The sequence below is a fragment of the Bemisia tabaci genome, chromosome 3, assembly GCF_918797505.1.
Source record: "Bemisia tabaci chromosome 3, PGI_BMITA_v3".
NCBI lineage: Eukaryota > Metazoa > Arthropoda > Insecta > Hemiptera > Aleyrodidae > Bemisia > Bemisia tabaci.
The window spans coordinates 30,850,371-30,867,980 of record NC_092795.1 but is presented as its reverse complement, the minus strand read 5'-3'; the positions used below and the strand labels follow the sequence as shown (position 1 = coordinate 30,867,980).

Genomic DNA, 17,610 nt, shown 5'->3' with positions numbered 1-17,610 from the left:
AAGTCGCAAATTCCTCACACATGCAACATCTTCATTCCCGAAGGAAATGAATCTCGGCACACACAGGGTTCGGAACTCGTCGATCAGAACACGACCCCAGCTCCCTTAATTGTATTTCGACTCTATGTGCTCAATGACGAAAAACAATACTAATATCGTCTATCGCGAACTTGCAACTCGAGAGTTGTCGTCCACCAAGTCCAACCGGAGATCCGAATTTTGTCGGCTGTTACGCATGGAGGTGCAGCCAAACCGCACCATCGGCCAGTCAGTCAGAAGCGCTAAGCCGGACTTTAATGCGATCGAAACTCGTCCTAAGTACCTGTATTTAAATGCGGTGGAGAGACTAACAAAATTCGGCCCCTGCGTTCCCTGAAAATATCCCTCTCCTCTAGTGAAATTGAAATTGATCATTAATTGAATAATAATTGAAATCATAATTGAAATTGATGGAATCCTCGGATTAATGTTCCTCGTGAAAAATCGTAGACATTTCGAGGAAAATTAACAGTTTCCAGGCGAGTGAAATTTTAAGAAATTTGCATCTCTACTCTCACTCAAAAAAACGACTGTGGCTATACCGATGTGCTTTCGCCAAAGTGGTTCACAGAACTTTCACTTTGGTTGAATCGCATATCCACCTGCATGCGAGAGTGGTTCATACCTCCTAAAATTTTTTAGTGTATTTTCCACGAAAAGCACACTATTTTTTCCATTACTGGGACCACTTTTAGGAGCCTAAAACTTCAGAGGTACACTCGTTGAAAAAAACCATGAGGGTGATGGGGGGGGGGGGGGGGGGGGAGGAGGCAATGTTTCGAAAACCGAGTCGTATTCGTGCATTGATCCGTTAAAACCGCTCAGCTTTCTTGACACAGGAGCTATCAGGTGCACGATAAGCGTGCGGAGAATTTACGGTTGGACAATATTACCGCCAGTTCGCGAGTGACACGGTAGCTTATTCATTCCGTCCAACTTGCCGGATGCTCGGTGGGCTACAATAAAACTAGATGGCAAAAATTAAGTACTTTTACAGTACTTTTTCAGTACCTTCCAAAAAAATTCCGTGCCTCGTTAGCAGAAAAATGCAGTACTTTTTCGGTACCTTTGAGTTTATCGTTGATTTGAATTCCATATTATTTAGTCGTACATAATTACCGCTTGTTTATTTTTAATTATTCAATAAAAATTATCCATTTGCTAAATACAATCCTAACATGAGCACACTTGAACTATGAGGTTAAAACTGCAACAGCGGCAAAGGCAAACGGACAAGGCCAGTGTGGAGGCTACTCCAATATTGATCTTCCACATTGCATTTCTAAGGCGCGATGATACAACTATTCGTACTCTCCGGAACGCATGCGGTATCACGCCACAATTGAAGGCGTTTTTGAAACTGCCAACTCTCCATATCAGGATTCTCGTGTCGCATGAAATTCGGATCACAAGGTAAATGAAATGACTGATTAGACGAGCTAGTGCGACAGTTATGCGCACAACTCCTTGTTCTAATTTTTTGTGTATAACTTTCGCTCCAGTTGACAATGAGCGTGTAATTTTCTCGGATAAAGCTAGCATGGAGGCTACGTCAATATAATCTTTCATCGCATTGCTAAGGTGCAACGATACAACTATTTCGGAATGTGTGAGGTATCACTGCACAACTGAAGGCGTTTTCGAAAGATAAAAAAGAGGGGGAGTAGTTTGCTTCAGATGGGAGGTTTCCGATTCGTTTTTAAAGCGAAAGAAACGCGACAAAAAGGAAGAGATATGGAAAAATGGCACGGAGAAAATCCACATTCATCCCGGTATGAGGAAAAACGTTCCTTTCAGCCGTTCCTTGTTGCAGCGCGGGAGGTTGGGAGCAACTCGTTTTTTGTTTTGAGGAAACGACCTAAGTCGCAGTGTAAAATTTTCCGTATAATAGTGAAAGTTTATTTATTACGAAAAAATAAATATTTTTAGGACGGATTGGTAAGTTTTTGTTCCGCTGTCACAACGAAAGATTCGCATGACAATAACACGATAGCCACCTCCTCGGAACAAGTATTTACCCTAATGGAATGCAAAGGGAAACTGCCCAGGAAACGCTTTTCTTCGGTATAATGAATGTGAATACTTCACCAATAGACATAATAAGCTGTGCTTACCTATTTGGGTTCTTTGACTCTGAGCTCCGCCAAGAAAATCTGCAACATTACCAAAAAAGAAAGAGGTTAGTTTTTCGCAGAGACTTTCTTTTTCCCTGAACTCATCCGCAGTTTTTTCTAACGTTCACTGGGGAAAAAAAAAAAAAAAAAAAAAAAAAAAACAAGCAGTGAACTCCAACACAATGTGTTGATAAGGCGCGTCATTAACTCGCACATATCAACCCCTTTAGTTTTCATTTACAGAGATTTCAAAAAAGGCAAGCAGCACAACAGGAGAATTCACGATCCAACACTGCAAGGTCAACGACGCACCTTGACGAGACCGTGTATTGTGAATCTAGAAAGCTATTCGAACAAATTTAAGTTTTTTGATCCGCCTCAAGCAAAATCTTATCAGATTCTTGAGGAAAAGTGCTACGGAAAAATTTAAGCGAAGAAAGGAAAAATTCTGTCGAATTCCTAGAAGATAAAGTCGATTTAAAGGTATTTTGGGGCTAAAATACCCAAATCACCGGTATTATAAATCCCGTTATATTATTGAAAAGAAATTGACTCGATATAAATGCAATTGTATTAAATATGTCTTGATTTTGTTATTTTAAACGTCTTTTCATGCAAAGAAGCTCAACCATGTCCATGCTTTATTCATTCATGAATTGAAAGTAAGCAATCCACATCCCGAAAATCTACCGATTTGCCGTAAAAAATCGCAGAAACTTGATATACCAGGTCGATGTACCCACTCTTTGAATTTACCAATCAATTTAGTGAGTGCACGTAGGTATGTGAAAGTCAAAATGCTATAGTCATTTTGGGTGCATTCATTTTTCATGAAACAATTGTAAGTAATTTCAATCCCGAAAAACCATAAATTTTCCGTATAAAATCGAAAAAATCAAAATATGTCGACTCCCTGACGTGAAAATTGAATTCTACGTGTGAAAATACTTATGTATCGATATGCTGAACAGAATGCCCGCCTCTCCTCGTAATGTACAAACCGTTCCTATACTCATCTTAAAATTGTTCTCAGAGCTTTGTGTTATTATCAGCTTCCATTTAAACCCCGGTTTGATGGCCGAATCGGCTGCCCAAAAAGCAAGCCATTTTTGAAGGGCTCTATGAGAAATTCGTGATATTATCAGCTCTCAGGAAATCACCTCATGGGTAAAATTGCTGATATAAATCGAGTGCTTAAAATAATCGTATTCAAGAAACTAAGGCATTAAACTATGGAGTCAATTTCGTTTTAATAATATAACGGGATTTACTTGTCTTCAGGTCAAAACTCATACAAGGAAGCCCCTTGCAAGAGGCTAATTTTTTGTAATTTCACTCAATTTTTTCTCCTTTTTATAATTGAATTGCTTGTCACATTCTGAGGTCAATCATATTAAATTGTAATTTATACATTCCCCCCCCCCCTTCATTTTATTTTTTGTTTGGAGAAGTTTTGTTGATTTCTTCGGATTTCGAATACTGTAACTTCTCTTCTATTTGGCCGATTTTTATGAATGAGACCTCTTTTAATTCGTGTTTTAACGGAGAGTAAGGAAAAAATTGCTAAAAACTCGCGAAACAATTTTTTTTGAAAATTGGACGAATCCTAGCGTGACGGTGAAATGGTTAATGAAGCGTAAGTAATTGGGCGAGGGGCTGAGGATCCCGGCATCGCTTGGCAACCGTCATTAGCTATTGTTCGTCGAGACGCCGACGCAGTGAGCAGGAGCGTGGGAAAGAGAGGGGTAAGTGGATTCCTGTATGAGCCACGTTTAGCTAATGGTCTAATGAGTCTCGAGGCTCATCACAGATTGCACTTACACAGATTGCACTATCAGAGCACGGGTACCAACTTTTGGAAATTATAACCGAGGTTACAGATCTGTCAAAGCAACGTTTTGAACAAAACGGAGGAGTTAAATTCTCATTTCGAGAGTGCCGACCTGCTCAGCCATCCTCGAATCAATTCGCTTGATTCTGCTTATATATGCATATTTTAAATCAGCGCGTCGCATTCTTAGGCTTTTTTTGAAAAAACCAAGTAACGTAGACTCTTGGTATTCACTGCACATAAACTAATGAGCCCCAGAATGAGAAACAACTTTAAATCATAATTATTGATGGATAAATAAACTTTTTACACGCTTTGGAAAATCTCAGAAGTTCGCGGTAGTCACTTTTCGGTAAGGAACTAAGGGACTCGGTTATTGTATCGAGCAGGGTTCGAAACGATCGCAAAGGCGGTATACTACGTATACGCGCCAAAAAAAAAAAAACCACATTGTATCTAGAGTCCAGACTCTTGAAAACATCGACATGAAAAAATACTCTTGAATCAATCAAACTTAAGCTTAAATCAAAAAGAAATCCGCTCAAATTAAGAGGCTTGGTTCTTGATTTAAGCAAAAATCCGATTAAATCAAGAGTATTTTTTCTTGTCGATGTTTTTAAGAGTCTGGACTCTAGATCCAATGTGTTTTTTTTCCCAGTGTTATGCATCCATTGAAACCACACGTTTCCATCCTAGGATCACTCCATTTTCTCCTCAACTTCTTTATCTATCGCTTTGTCTATCAATTTTGATTATCAGCCTACCGGCCGGCGAGACGAGCGCGGACGCAGAGGTGATGAAAAGCGGAATCGCCGAGGAATGATCGGAGCTTTGTCCGAGCGTTGATCTTTGTCGTGCTCGGCAGTAACGTCCTATCAACATCCGAAAGTTTCAACTTTCTACATTTCTTCCGGTAAAATGCGAATTCTATTGAATAACTTTTCTTTGAATTTTTCACAAAATGTTATTCGCAGTTTGATTTCCGTTATATCACTGAAAATGTCGGGGATAACGTCGATTACTTCCCTGAAGTTTGACGATTTATAAGAGGTAATTTGGCAAGATTTGAATGTTGACAAGAGCTTTTTCCTTGGCAAGGCAGACGCTCGTCTCGGGGCAAATCCGAGCAGTTCCGAAACGCGTCGCCCCTCTGCCGAAAGGGCGTATCTCGATTTCCACGTGAGCCCTATTTCACAAGTAAATCCATGTTTTCTGGGGCTCGTGAGGTGATCGAGATACGTTCAAACGTCGGAGGAGTGATGAATAGGCTTCTTTTCCTGTCGTCACGTTCGCATGCAGCACCAACACTCTTCCCTGGCTACTTCACGCCAATTTTCGATTTCCAATTCAGTTTTTCAATTGGTAGATTAATCGATTATTCGAATCAAAATTGGACCGCGTTAAACAGAAAGGAACCAAGCCACATCAGCTATTGCCAAATTTAATTGGCTAATTTAATTTTTTACATGAAAACAGTTGAGCGGATTTTCGTGGAAATTTTAGTGAATTTTCTCCATAGTACGAAGCAAATTCCTTAACATTTTCAAAGGGATCCGCACAAACGTTATCTCGTAAAAAATTAAAGTGCCCAGTTAAAATTGGCAATAGCTGATGTGGCTTGGTTCCTTTCTGTTAAACGCGGTCCAATTAATTGCTGAATCGATCGTTTAAACGATTAATCTACATATTTTGAAACGGCAAATATTAAAAATAACAACTTGTACCTTGGTTTTTTTTTTTAATTGTATATTTGCCACCAAAAAATTTACAGAAGAAACAAAATTACATCACACCACGAGAGGGAGAGAGAGAGAGAACAAAAGAAACAGTAAGAATGAAAAGGGGTAAGTTATACACTGAATAACGATAAACTAACTTTACACTTTGGCTGGAGTTTTTGCGGATAAAAATTAAAATATCTGCATAAGCGTACGCGAAAGCATAAAAAAATCCGATCGGACAGCCGACTTTTCTCAAATCCTGATTTTACGACCGATTTTTTCTCAAATCCTGATGAAATCGGGATTAAATCCTGATTGACCTCAAATCCTGATAGAATCGAGAAAATCCTGATGCTAGACACCCTGTGATATTAATCACTAATCGACGAACTCTAAGTTCGGCTAGTTATGATTGAATCCGCCCAATTGAATTATCGGCCCTTCTTTTTGGTGCATCCATTTATCCGCGCAAACATGTTATAATCGTTGCTCATTAATTTTGCGGACTACTTTTTGCCGCGTCATCAAATTCTCGCGAAAAACCGCTCGAATAATTATTTTCCTTTATATTCTTTGTTTTTCGTCGCTTTTCGACGAATAATCTTTATGAGGATTTCCTGTGATCTTAACACTGAATCTTTGAGGCAATTTGAGTCACTTTCCGCTCAACGAGGATGAGTCAGTGTTTCGAAATTAACAACAATGACTTAAATTGAGTCGTTAACTTCGCTAGAACGCGCAAAAATCATCGTTTCGTGCGTCATTTCGTTCCTTTCTCGACAGCTAATCGTAACCACGTTTAGATATGAGCTGTATTGACCGTAGTCACTCTGCTTTCAAGGGCTCATGTGAAAATGGAATTATGCACTCTCTTCAGCACGGTGATGACACATTCGAATTAAGCACATTAGATGTCTTCGAGCTGTTATTGAATACTTTCAGTAAAGATTCTGCGCCAATACCTAGAGTTTTTTTAACCCGGAAACGATGGAAAACCTTAGAATGAACCGAGAGCTTGGATTAACTCGTGTTCCACTTCCCGTGTTAACCGAACTTTTGTGTTATTTTTCTTCCTATGTGCTTAAGCGTCTCAGTTTTCGTAGCCAGCGGGCTGATTATTGAAATTGATAGACAAAGCGATTGACTAAGAAGACAAAGGAAAAACGGAACGATCCTGTCGGTTAAAACGAGTGGTTGTTGCAGGCTAAAGGCAAAAATGGACCGCGTTTGGAGAAAGGAACAAAGCCACATCAGCTATTGCCAAATATAGCTTGGCAATTCAAATTTTTACAAGAGAACGTTTGTACGGATCCACTAGAAAATTTTAGGGAAGACGCTTCGTACTATGCAGAAAATTCACTGAAATTAGCACTAAAATCTGCACGATAGTTTTTACGTAAAAAATTAAATTGCCCAATTACATTTGGCGAAAGCCGAGGTGGCTTAGTTCCTTTCTGCTTAGCGCGGTTCAGATGATGGCCTGACTATGGGTCTCTCGTAGGGTGCCGTTGGTTAGTCTATCACTCCACGGAAAAAAAAAAGGTTGTTAGGGGGACAGTTCACGGTTGTAGTTGGCGAAATGGTAATTGCAACCGACGTGCTGGGTGCTACTACCAGAGTGCCAGTGCAGGTGACGAACCCGCTCAGGTAAACATAACTACCGTGCGGTGGCTAATACGTTTTCCTGGGTTGTCTGCTGTCGGCTGGTTGTAATAACTACCTCGCGTGTGCTGCCCTCCTTCAAAATTTCCGTTACAATTTAGTTCATATTAAAATGGCGTCGGGTACGGCCAGCTTTCCACGCGTGAGAATGGCGTGGGCTTTGAATCCGATCGTGGAAATGGAGTGAATAATTTCAATCACAAGTGCATATAAGTATAATGATATTTGAATTTGCCGCGTGTGGTCCGAGCCGGCAACATTTGGACAGCTGGAGCTGGGTGAGTGAGAAATGTGCACCGTCTATCAATTCTGTTCTCTGTGATCATCCTCCTTTGTTATCAGCCACGCTTGTGCATGTGCAGTGTCGAATGCTTCATTTTATCTCAAATCAACTCTAATATCCCTGAATAATTAAAAAACAGTGCTGAGTTTTTGTATTTGAAACTCCGAATTGTGTGTCTCATAGCTTATCAGTTACTTAAAGTACTCAGGAACGTCCATTTAGGCACCTCTTTGTTTCATCAACCTTGTGCCTCCAGGATCAAGTTCGACACTCGTTGTAATTTGTGATTTCTATTTCTTCCAAAGCCATGGTAACGAAGTGAGAATGTTAACGTATCTATACAAAAAGGAGACTATCTTCTTCCGAATCAGTTCTACAGAGTGTGCTTTTCTCACGTAACCGAACGTCACAGATCCAGCTTGTCTCGTTCCAATGATTTTGTCTAACAATTGAAGTACATATGTTTCTCAGGTACCCACCTACAGTTTTCAGTAATCCCCTTTGTTCTTTTCAGTTAGTTTTCTTGTTTGATGAACCTGCTCTCCTGAATTTAATAGGAGTCTGATTCAGAGAGGTACATGAGCCCATCGGTATAACCTCAAAACATCTTCCTCCTTAAAAAGTAATTGATAGCTGTATGACTTTTTAAACAAATTACTCAGCTGATTGCATCTTGCAGTCTCAGTATTTGTTTGAAAATTTAGCAGTGTTGATTCATCTATTTCACCCAATAGTTGCAGCCTCACTGCTTAAGCTTACGCTCTTACCTTAAAGATTGTGCAATTATTGTCAGGTGCGCGCACAGTGAGTTGTTGCTTAAATGCATGTTACCTCTACATATGGACTTTCATCTTATAATTTTTGAAATGAAAATCAGTGGTGCATCTATTATTTAATGAAAGGCGAATGAAAAAAAAAAAAAACCAGAAAGTGTAGTGTACTCAAGAGATTCACATCCAACTCTGCAGAAACTTCATACCTTCTGATTCAATCGCAAAAATTGTCTGGTGAGTCAGTGTTTTATTTTATTCTCCGCTTCAACACTATCCATGTTCTCTGCAATTGTGACCGATCAGGATGTTCTCACATTTTATTTTATTAACGACTCTAGTGCTCTTCGCAGAGAGAATTAGTTTTAGCATACCTACATTGAATGTCTTATGCTCATCCAACTTCATATTCTAACAAGAACTAGATATTATAATAAGTTGTGCAGTTCTGTAAACCTTTCTTGATACTTAAGTTTTAAAATGGTGTATGCAGAATTTGTATTTGTATTTCATGAGAGTGATCTTTAATCAGTTCTCTTCAAGCAAGTTTTCTCACTGACTTGAATAGAGATACTGTTCCTTGCATGAACCAATCATTGCTCCTAGACCTAATGAGGTATTTTTTTTATTTTTCAATCGTGCTTAATTCTTGTTTAGAGAGATGTGTATGTGTCAAAGGCAAATAGTCAAATTAGGCATTTTATCAAATACCTAGGCAGATAGTCAAATTTTCAGATGTTGCGAGGTTTCTTATGTTTTCACAGAGACCTCTCGAATTTCCAATATTTAAAGTGTGAAAATCCATTAAAGTACAGACTGTTATTGCCTTTCCTATTCAAAAATGCTCCTCACATTTCTTCAGCTGTCCAAATTGTGAAATAAGTTTATTTTATTAAATGCTGTGTATTTTGAGATAAATGTGCAATCTAGGACTAGAAATAACTCAGGTATTTATCATTGTATGAAGCAAATTTCTACAGAGAATTCCTTCCCACATGATCAGAGCATTATTTTGTCTACAGTTAGTAAAATAATCAGAATTTCAGTCTAAGTGAAAATATTTGACCATTTGCCTAGGCATTCAACCAAATGCCTGATTTGACTATTTGCCTTCAACATATGCACCTACAACGACCGATCAGCGATTCAAAATTGGGAGGAACTGAAGTTACTTGGGAATTTAAAAAAAAAAATGAATTCAAGGAAAATTAGGAAAAATTAATAACCAGCTTTTTCTCTCCCTGCACTGTTTTTCATGCCTAACACCAGATCATTTTCCAAATTAAATTTTAGGCTTCATGGCATCGATTTTGATTAAAATTTGCTGTGCTGTCTGACTAAATATTTTCAAAATTATGACACAAGAGCCCCGCTTTTGAAGGTCCGAATGTCTTTTTTAGCCTCAAATAGTGACCGAGGGAGGTCTCTTCATTTTTCATTTAAATTTCTCTCAGATATTAAAATAAACAATGTGACTTTATTATTGCAAATTAATACATGAAGTCGAGAGATTTAATGAAAGGGGGGGGGGGGAGAGATGATTCCAAATTCCCCTCAATAGAAGACAATATCCCATGTACCCTCTGGGAGGGATGCAAAAATCCGTGTTGGTCTTAGCAGGACCAACGGGGATTTTTGCATCTCTTCCAGAGGGTACTTAGGATCTTTTCCTCTATTGAGGGAAATTTGGAATCATCTCTCCCCCTCCCCTTTCATTAAATATCTCGACATTATGTATTAATGGGCACCCTAGCCCCCCCCCCCCTCCCCACGAGAAAAAACACGGCAGTCAGGAGTACCAAAAATGGGCACTCCCTACTAGCGTGCGGTAGCGAAAAACGCGCCAGCTACCCTGCTGGTTTTCTAAACTGCCGTGCGCCTGTAGACCCAAGGTAGTCGTCTCAACCACCGGAAAGTAGTTGAGACAACTACCGTGGCAGTCACGGTGGCCACCACGGTAGTTGTCTCAACTATTTTCCGGTAGTTGAAGCTACTGCCACGGTGGTTGAGATGACTACCTTGGGTCTACCGGCGCACGGCAGTTTAGACAACCAGCAGGGTAGCTGGCGCGTTTTTCGCTACCGCACGCTAGTAGGGAGTGCCCATTTCTGGTACTCCTGACTACCTTGTTTTTTTCCGTGTCCCTTCCTTCGTCCATTGCAACCACCCGCTTACACTGGATAGCTCCATTGCCCCTTAGTCTTCTGTGTCTATAGCTTCGTCTACCAATTTCAACAATCAGCCCGCTAGCTAGTTAGTCTATTACCTACCGCCTTCGTCCATTGCAACCACCCGCTTCCACCGATTGGACAGCTCCATTTCCCCTTAGTCTTCTTTGTCTATCGATTTCAACGATAAGCCCGGAGTTAGGTTGATTAACCTCGAGGCTTGGGGTCGACTTGGGCGGGAAGTGAATGGGGGAAATTTCTCGGTGCGATCACCCGCGGGATCACGTAGTTGGGCGACGACAGGAATAGTCGGGGCACGGGAGCACGGTGAGATGGGGCTGCACCACCGGACCGGTGCGCTGAGCCGCCACTAAAAATAGTCGCCGTTCTCCAAGCCCCGACTTCGACCTGCGGACGATGAGAACCGTATCTCTATCCGCGAGCCACGACCGCTTGGGGCCTCGCTCCGCAATCGAGACGACTTATTACAGAAGACGCTAGTCGTAGCGCACCCTGGGGATTCTCAGGTATATCGAGCCGGATCAAAACAATAACGATGACATTACGAAGGCTGAGGAGCAATACCGCTTAACTGACAATTTAGGAAATTACAATGACACGATTTTCAGTTTGAAATTCTTTTCTTTCGTCATTTTCCAGTGTTTTGGAATGGAGATGTTGCATGTGTTAGGGATTTGCAATTTGACCATTGATTCTTATGTAAAAGTTCGCGAGAAACACGATGGTGCCACTGGTTTTCTCTGAAATCATCTCCCAAGCTCAAAAAACGCTCTCAAAGTGAGGCCAAAATGGAGGGGATATCCCGCCCTACCCTGAGAGTCCACCTCTACATCAAGACAAACTCTCCATGCAAAGATAGGGAGCAAATACATTAGCAGGGTTGCCGTTTTTCAGTTTTGGAGTCCCCAAATAAAGTGGCAGCCCTGTCAATGTATTTGCTCCCGATCTTTGCATGGAGAGTTTGTTTTGATGCAGAGGTGGACTCTCAGGGTAGGGTGGGATATCCCCTTCATTTTGGCCTCACTTTGAGAGCGTTTTTTGAGCTTGGGGGATGATTTAAGAGAAAACCAGTGGCACCATCGTATTTCTCGCGAACTTTTACATAAGAATCAATGGTCAAATCGCAAACTCCTCACACATGCAACATCTCCATTGACAGACATGACGATAGATGAAGAGGACGATGGGAAAGAGGAGGGATCCTATTGGTGGAAGCGGGTGGTTGCAAATGACAAAGGAAGTGAGAAAGAACACTTAAGATAGTCCGCGAGGGGCCCAATGTTTATTCCGTTATTATCCTCCTCACTACCCTAAAACGAACACCCGTTTCAATCAACCGGATTGCTCCTTTCCCCCGTTGTCTCCTTAGTCTATGAGCCTGCCTATCAATTTCAAGAATCAGCCCGCTGATCTCATCGAATTTGGGTATTTTCAAGCGGCATCTGCTGCCGACTCATTAACGATACGAATTCCCAATTGCGTGAGATTAATCCGGAGATCCGGACACCGGCCGCAGTGCGGGGGCACTGCGGTCCGGTCGGTTAAATTACGCCGCCGACTTTATTTTTGGAATGTATGTTTGCGTAACCTAGAGCGGTGCTTTTTTGGATAATAACTTCCATCCTCCCGCGGTTGATTGATTAGCCCGATTTATTTACGTTTACTCACGCTTTGATCTCCGTCTAGTCTGCCCCGGTCGGTCAGGGTCGCAACGTGCGTACGCCCAGCTGTGTACCCCGTGTTTTCCTTTGCGCTCTGTTATCGTACAACGCGTACACTCCATGCATTTCCCGTTATTTTACTACCGTGCCGCATTCCGTCGTGATATTTTCTTCTTTCGTTCCTTTACTTTGAACCGCTCCCCTCACGGTAGCCGTTCATAAATTATGTAACAGCTACGATACGAGACCTTGCACGGAGAAAAAAACTTCGTGCGTGGGACCCGAAGTTTAGGTCGTAAGGGATCTCCGAAGTTTTCAGATTGAGCATCTGAAAGGCCTAGCTGTTGAGGTTCGGATCACACATCTGAAACTTCAGTTCTTACATCTGGCGTATTTCAGATGTGAGAACCGAAGTTTTTCGGATGTGAGAACCGAAGTTTTTCGGATGTGAAAACCGAAGTACTTCAGATGTAAGAACTGAAGTTTCAGAAGTGTGATCCAAACCTCAGCAGCTGGACCTTCAGAGTTCGGATGCTCAATCCGAAAACTTCAGAGATCCATATGACCTAAACTTCGGGTCCCACGCACGAAGTTTTTTTCTCCTTGTGGAGACGCTCGGTCATAAGTTTTAGCGACTGCTCAACCATCAAAATTTCCTGGCCCAGGGTGTCTACTAAAACAGGCTGGTCAAGGATGAGTACTTTTCCAGTACATTCTCAAGAAATTCGGTACCTCCTCCGATTGAAAAATTCCCTACTTTTTCAGTGCCTCCATGTGACGAAATTCGAAGAATTTCAAAAATTTGAAATTGCGACAAAAATGACAAAAAATATAAAAAAAATCCGGACCTTTTTGCAAAATTTCCGCACTTTTTCAGTACTTCCGGACCGCCCCTAAAAGATCAGTACTATTTCTGGACTTTCCGGAAATTCCGGACTTATAGACACCCTGTAGCCTCTCTCAGCTAAGGGGGGAGGGGGGGGGGGGAATCCCTCGATGACATTTAGCAACTTCTTTAACTTTCAAGAAACAGAAAACCCCCACGATTTTTGCAAATGAGAAGCTTGCTTTCATGCAGTTTTCTCCTCGAACGAAAAATTTCCCTAACCTCTGACTAAATTCCTAGGCTTTCTAAGATTTTTTCCCCCAAAAAAGTTTGGGCTCTCATTTATTTCGACGCAGGACACGCCAGCGCTTATACCTATTTAATTATTGTATTTATGCTAAAAGAAACTATGTAGAACGGAAACCCTCTTCACATAGTTCCTTTTCGCACACATGCGTATGAATAAATTAGGGCGCTCCGTGACTGGAAAAAAAAGTTTGACTGTGCTTTACGTACAAGAAATGATGAGGGGTGAAGGATGTTATGGATCTGATTGGAACTGGATAGCGCTGGGTCTCAAGGATACGTGCTACATCTACTACATACGGCTTCAGTGCGAGGAAAAGATTTCGCACCAACACCACTTTGTAACTTAATTTCTTTGTTTCTTTGCTCGTGCAAGTTCTCATGTCTCACATGAACGATGCGAGACGACGAGGTTAGCTTCGTTCTTGGTCTTCAAGATATTACTTCGAATCATGAAATGGCGAACGCACTTCTATTATTAATGCGAAAACAAACGTAATTTATGAAACTTGTTCCTAAAAAGTGTGCAGAAAACGATACCGAACACATCAGCTTCCGCGTTTCGTCAGGCGGAATATGTGAACCAGCCAATCGAGAAAGGCGTTAATTATTTACACTAGAGTTTAGAGCTAGCGTGGCCTTGAACAGTCCTCAATTTTTTGTTCGATTTGAAATGGCGAAGTACTCGGTTTCTATTAGGCAAGTTGCAAGGGAAATTAAAAGCTCTTGAAGTGTGATATTTTCAGATAATTTAGGAATTTTCATTCGTGATTTTAGAGAGTTGAAAATTATCCACCGAAATTATATTCCCTGTTCTTGTTTCATAATAAACCGTGCGGAAGAGTCTGGACTTTGCTATACGAATTCTCTCTTTGCTCTCTTAAGCAATGTTTTGGGCTCACAATCAGAATTTTCAGTGCACTACTTCGTCAAGTGAATTTTTGCGCGAATATTTTTTATCTTTTCAGCGAGAAAAAGCTACGAGTCCTTTAATTGCACCTGCCTACACAAGAAAAACCGGGTATTTACAAAAACAGTCTCCGGAATCTAAGAGCCTTTCAACCGATGATCACAAAACCCGGGTTTTAGAAATAAAATCCTCCGATTTCACCTAAGAAAGCCATGGCTTGTTATTCATTGTACAGTGACGGTCAAATTTGGAATACATTATTCAATTAAGGACTGCAATTTCTGGCTCATCCCTAAAAAAAATGTGTGTGCATAGGGAAACTTATGTGACATACGATCTTTCAAAACTAAGCCAGAAAGTTTAGTTCGTAATTAAATATGCTCTTACATCATCATGATTGGTTACAAGAATGTCTGTTGCATAGGTTTAAATTGAATCACGTGTGGATGTAATTTAAAAGCATCTGTTGAAATTACCTTGATCGGAAGCAAATCATTCGAGTTTAAAACCAATCCGCTAATCCCTTCCATTGAGGAAAAATAAAACAAAGGCTTATCTCCGCCCTTGCATAGAAATAGAAGAGGAGTGACTATTAAGGCTTCTTCATCTTTTGCTCAGTGTTGTCAACAGGGGTTGCTACCGAAGGAAACATAAAAACTTTCCATCCGGGTGCTCTGCTGGAAATTTCGGCGTGATAACCGAAGTATATTTCGTTCGGAAGCCTATCTTGTCTTGTCTCTAAAAAACCAAGCGATGGAGCAGATTTAACCCAGCAACAAGAGTTGATTCCGCTCTTACCGAGCAGGGCTGTGGTTGTGGCTGATGGTTGAAATTTATGGCCAAAAAAGATAAATGTGGAGCGATCCTATGGCTTAAGACGGGTGGTTCTTATAGGCCAAAGGGGGAAACTATGAACAAACTACATAGGGTCCCTCGTGGGTTGCCGGTATTTTATCTATTGCTCACTTCTGTTGTTGTTTCAACCAATAGGATCGCTCCATTTCCCGTCGACTTTGTTGTCTATAGCTGTGAAGAATAGAGAAGGAGAGGTAGAATAATATATACATAAAGTAATATAGTTATTAATATTTAAGTGCTATTTTAGAATGCCTGAATAAAAGGTCTATTATGATATAATAGTTTATGTAACTTTGAAGTTACTTCTAGATCCATTTCAATGATCCGCCCGCAGTATGAGATTTTGACACCGTCTATTGTTTGGAGGTGCACCGCAAAATTCATGGATATCAATGAAGAATCAATTCAGGAGCATTCAAGGCCTGTTTTAAGGGATTCCGAGTGGCTCTTGAGGAAATTGACAGCTACGATAAGGAAAATCAATTCGTCACAAAAAAAAGTACCGAGAAAATTAAATGAGCTCTTACTTCTCCGAAAAATGGCACTGCGACAAGTAGATTTTCTTGGTGGCGACTAAAATTTCCTGCGGGAAAATACGTCGTTTCCTTGACGTTAGATCGATCCGCAGCACAACGGCGAAAGAGACAATTCTCTCTCACTGAAAAAAAATTCTCGGCGTTTTTACGAAGGTCCGTTGGTACCTTTACCATCTCACTTTTTTTTTACCAATTATTGGTAATTTTACCAAGACAGACTGGTAAGCTTACCTAAAAACCGGTATTTTTACTGTTTCTTTCAGGTAAGAATACCACTTTTATTGGTAATCAATTCCCGGTAACTTTGCCATTTTATCTCGGAAATTCTACCGCAGTCGATAAAAAATATTGGCGTTTTTACAGAGGTCCAGTAAAATCACCGAGAAAGTTCAATAATTTTACCGAGATTCCTCAGTAACATTACCAATTCCGTAAATGGTAATTTTACCAAGAAGAAGCTGGGATCAAATAGAACCCTGAATTCTTGGTAATTTTACCCTTTTCTTAGTAAACACACCGAGATTTTTTTTTCAGTGGGCTCCGAGTCCGCACTATCTCACATTGTAAGTGCGTGGACTGGAGAGCGGGATACTCGCGACTACTTTCACTGTGGGGCGAGCGGAAAAACGGACGGGGTTCTTCGACGTGGCAGCCCCTGCGTTCATCCCCTCGGGCGTGGCCTCCACCCCGGCCGCGACCTTGACCCAGAGTCGGCACTCCAATGCATAAACAAGTGCTCCCCCTTCCAACCCCCGGGCCGTCCGCCCCCGATTCACTTTTCACGGTCGCGAGGCTAACCGAAGGATCATTATCGACTTCCCGATGCCGGGAGGGAGGGGGGCGGGCTCGAGAGGGAATCTCATTATCTCGCCACTTTACGTGACGCAAGCGAAAAGGGTGATTTCGGAATTTTCCGCTTTTCACCGACGAGTGAAAAACGTCTGACGCCAGCCGGTGCTGCCGTGCTCGCTGGAAAAATTGCGATCCTGCACGCACGTTTGATGAGTGCAACGGATTAAAAATTCCAGAACATTCGCCATTCAAGAGAAAAAGTGTCCAGGAAATTATAATCTTTCTTGGTAGTCTTCACCAGGGTGTCTGCGATCCTGTACGCAAGTTTGATAAGTGCAACGGATTAAAAATTCTGGAACATACGCCATTTCGAGAGAAAAAATGTCCAGGAAATTACAATCTTTCTTAGTACTTCACCAGGATGTCTAGTTTTTTTTTTTTTCATTTTGGGAAATCCTGATTTTTGACTGCTAAATCCTGATACCATAATTTTTCCAAATCCTGATTTTTGGCGGAGAAAAATTAGAATTTCTGCATTGAAGTATGCGAAAGCATAAAAAACCTCCGATCGGACAGCCGGCTTTCCTCAGATCCTGATTTTACGACCGATTTTTCCTCGAATCCTGATGGAATCGGGAAAATCCTGATGCTACACAGAGATACCCTATTCACCGATCCCCGAAAAACGCTCCGTAATTTCACTGTGTACGTTTCGGGAGAAGAAATTCGTGAAATTACTAGGCAACTAGTAAAAGTATCCAAAACGAAGGTATAAATACCCAAAGCAGCAGCAGAGAGTTGACGAGTTTTTTGCCTTCACATTTTTAAGATTTAAATGAAACTGATTTCGTCACATGGAAAATAATGTGCTCGACAATTTCCTTCAAAATTCTTCAGCGCGCCTGCAATCCTTCTGCACACAAAACTGCGCGCTAGAAAATTTCCTTCACATTTTTCAGCAAGCTTGACATTTTCCTTCACTCGAAGTAAGGCGCACTCGAAATTCATAAATAATATAACAATAGCGGCAGAATAATAATTGAGTATATTCGTAAACCGCCCCCTCGCTCTTTCTCGTGTATTTCACATTTTAAAAACTCTTTCTTGTAGCC

General features: G+C 41.1%; 1 protein-coding gene across 1 annotated transcript in view; it reads right to left on the bottom strand.

Annotated features, from left to right (window-relative positions):
* Ip6k (Inositol hexakisphosphate kinase) overlaps positions 1-17,610 on the bottom strand; it is an 80,735-nt gene that overhangs the window by 38,762 nt on the left and 24,363 nt on the right. The window contains exon 2 of the mRNA XM_072298156.1: positions 2,154-2,192. The gene's annotated coding sequence lies outside the window, so the exon portion shown is untranslated. The remainder of the gene's footprint in view (positions 1-2,153; positions 2,193-17,610) is intronic.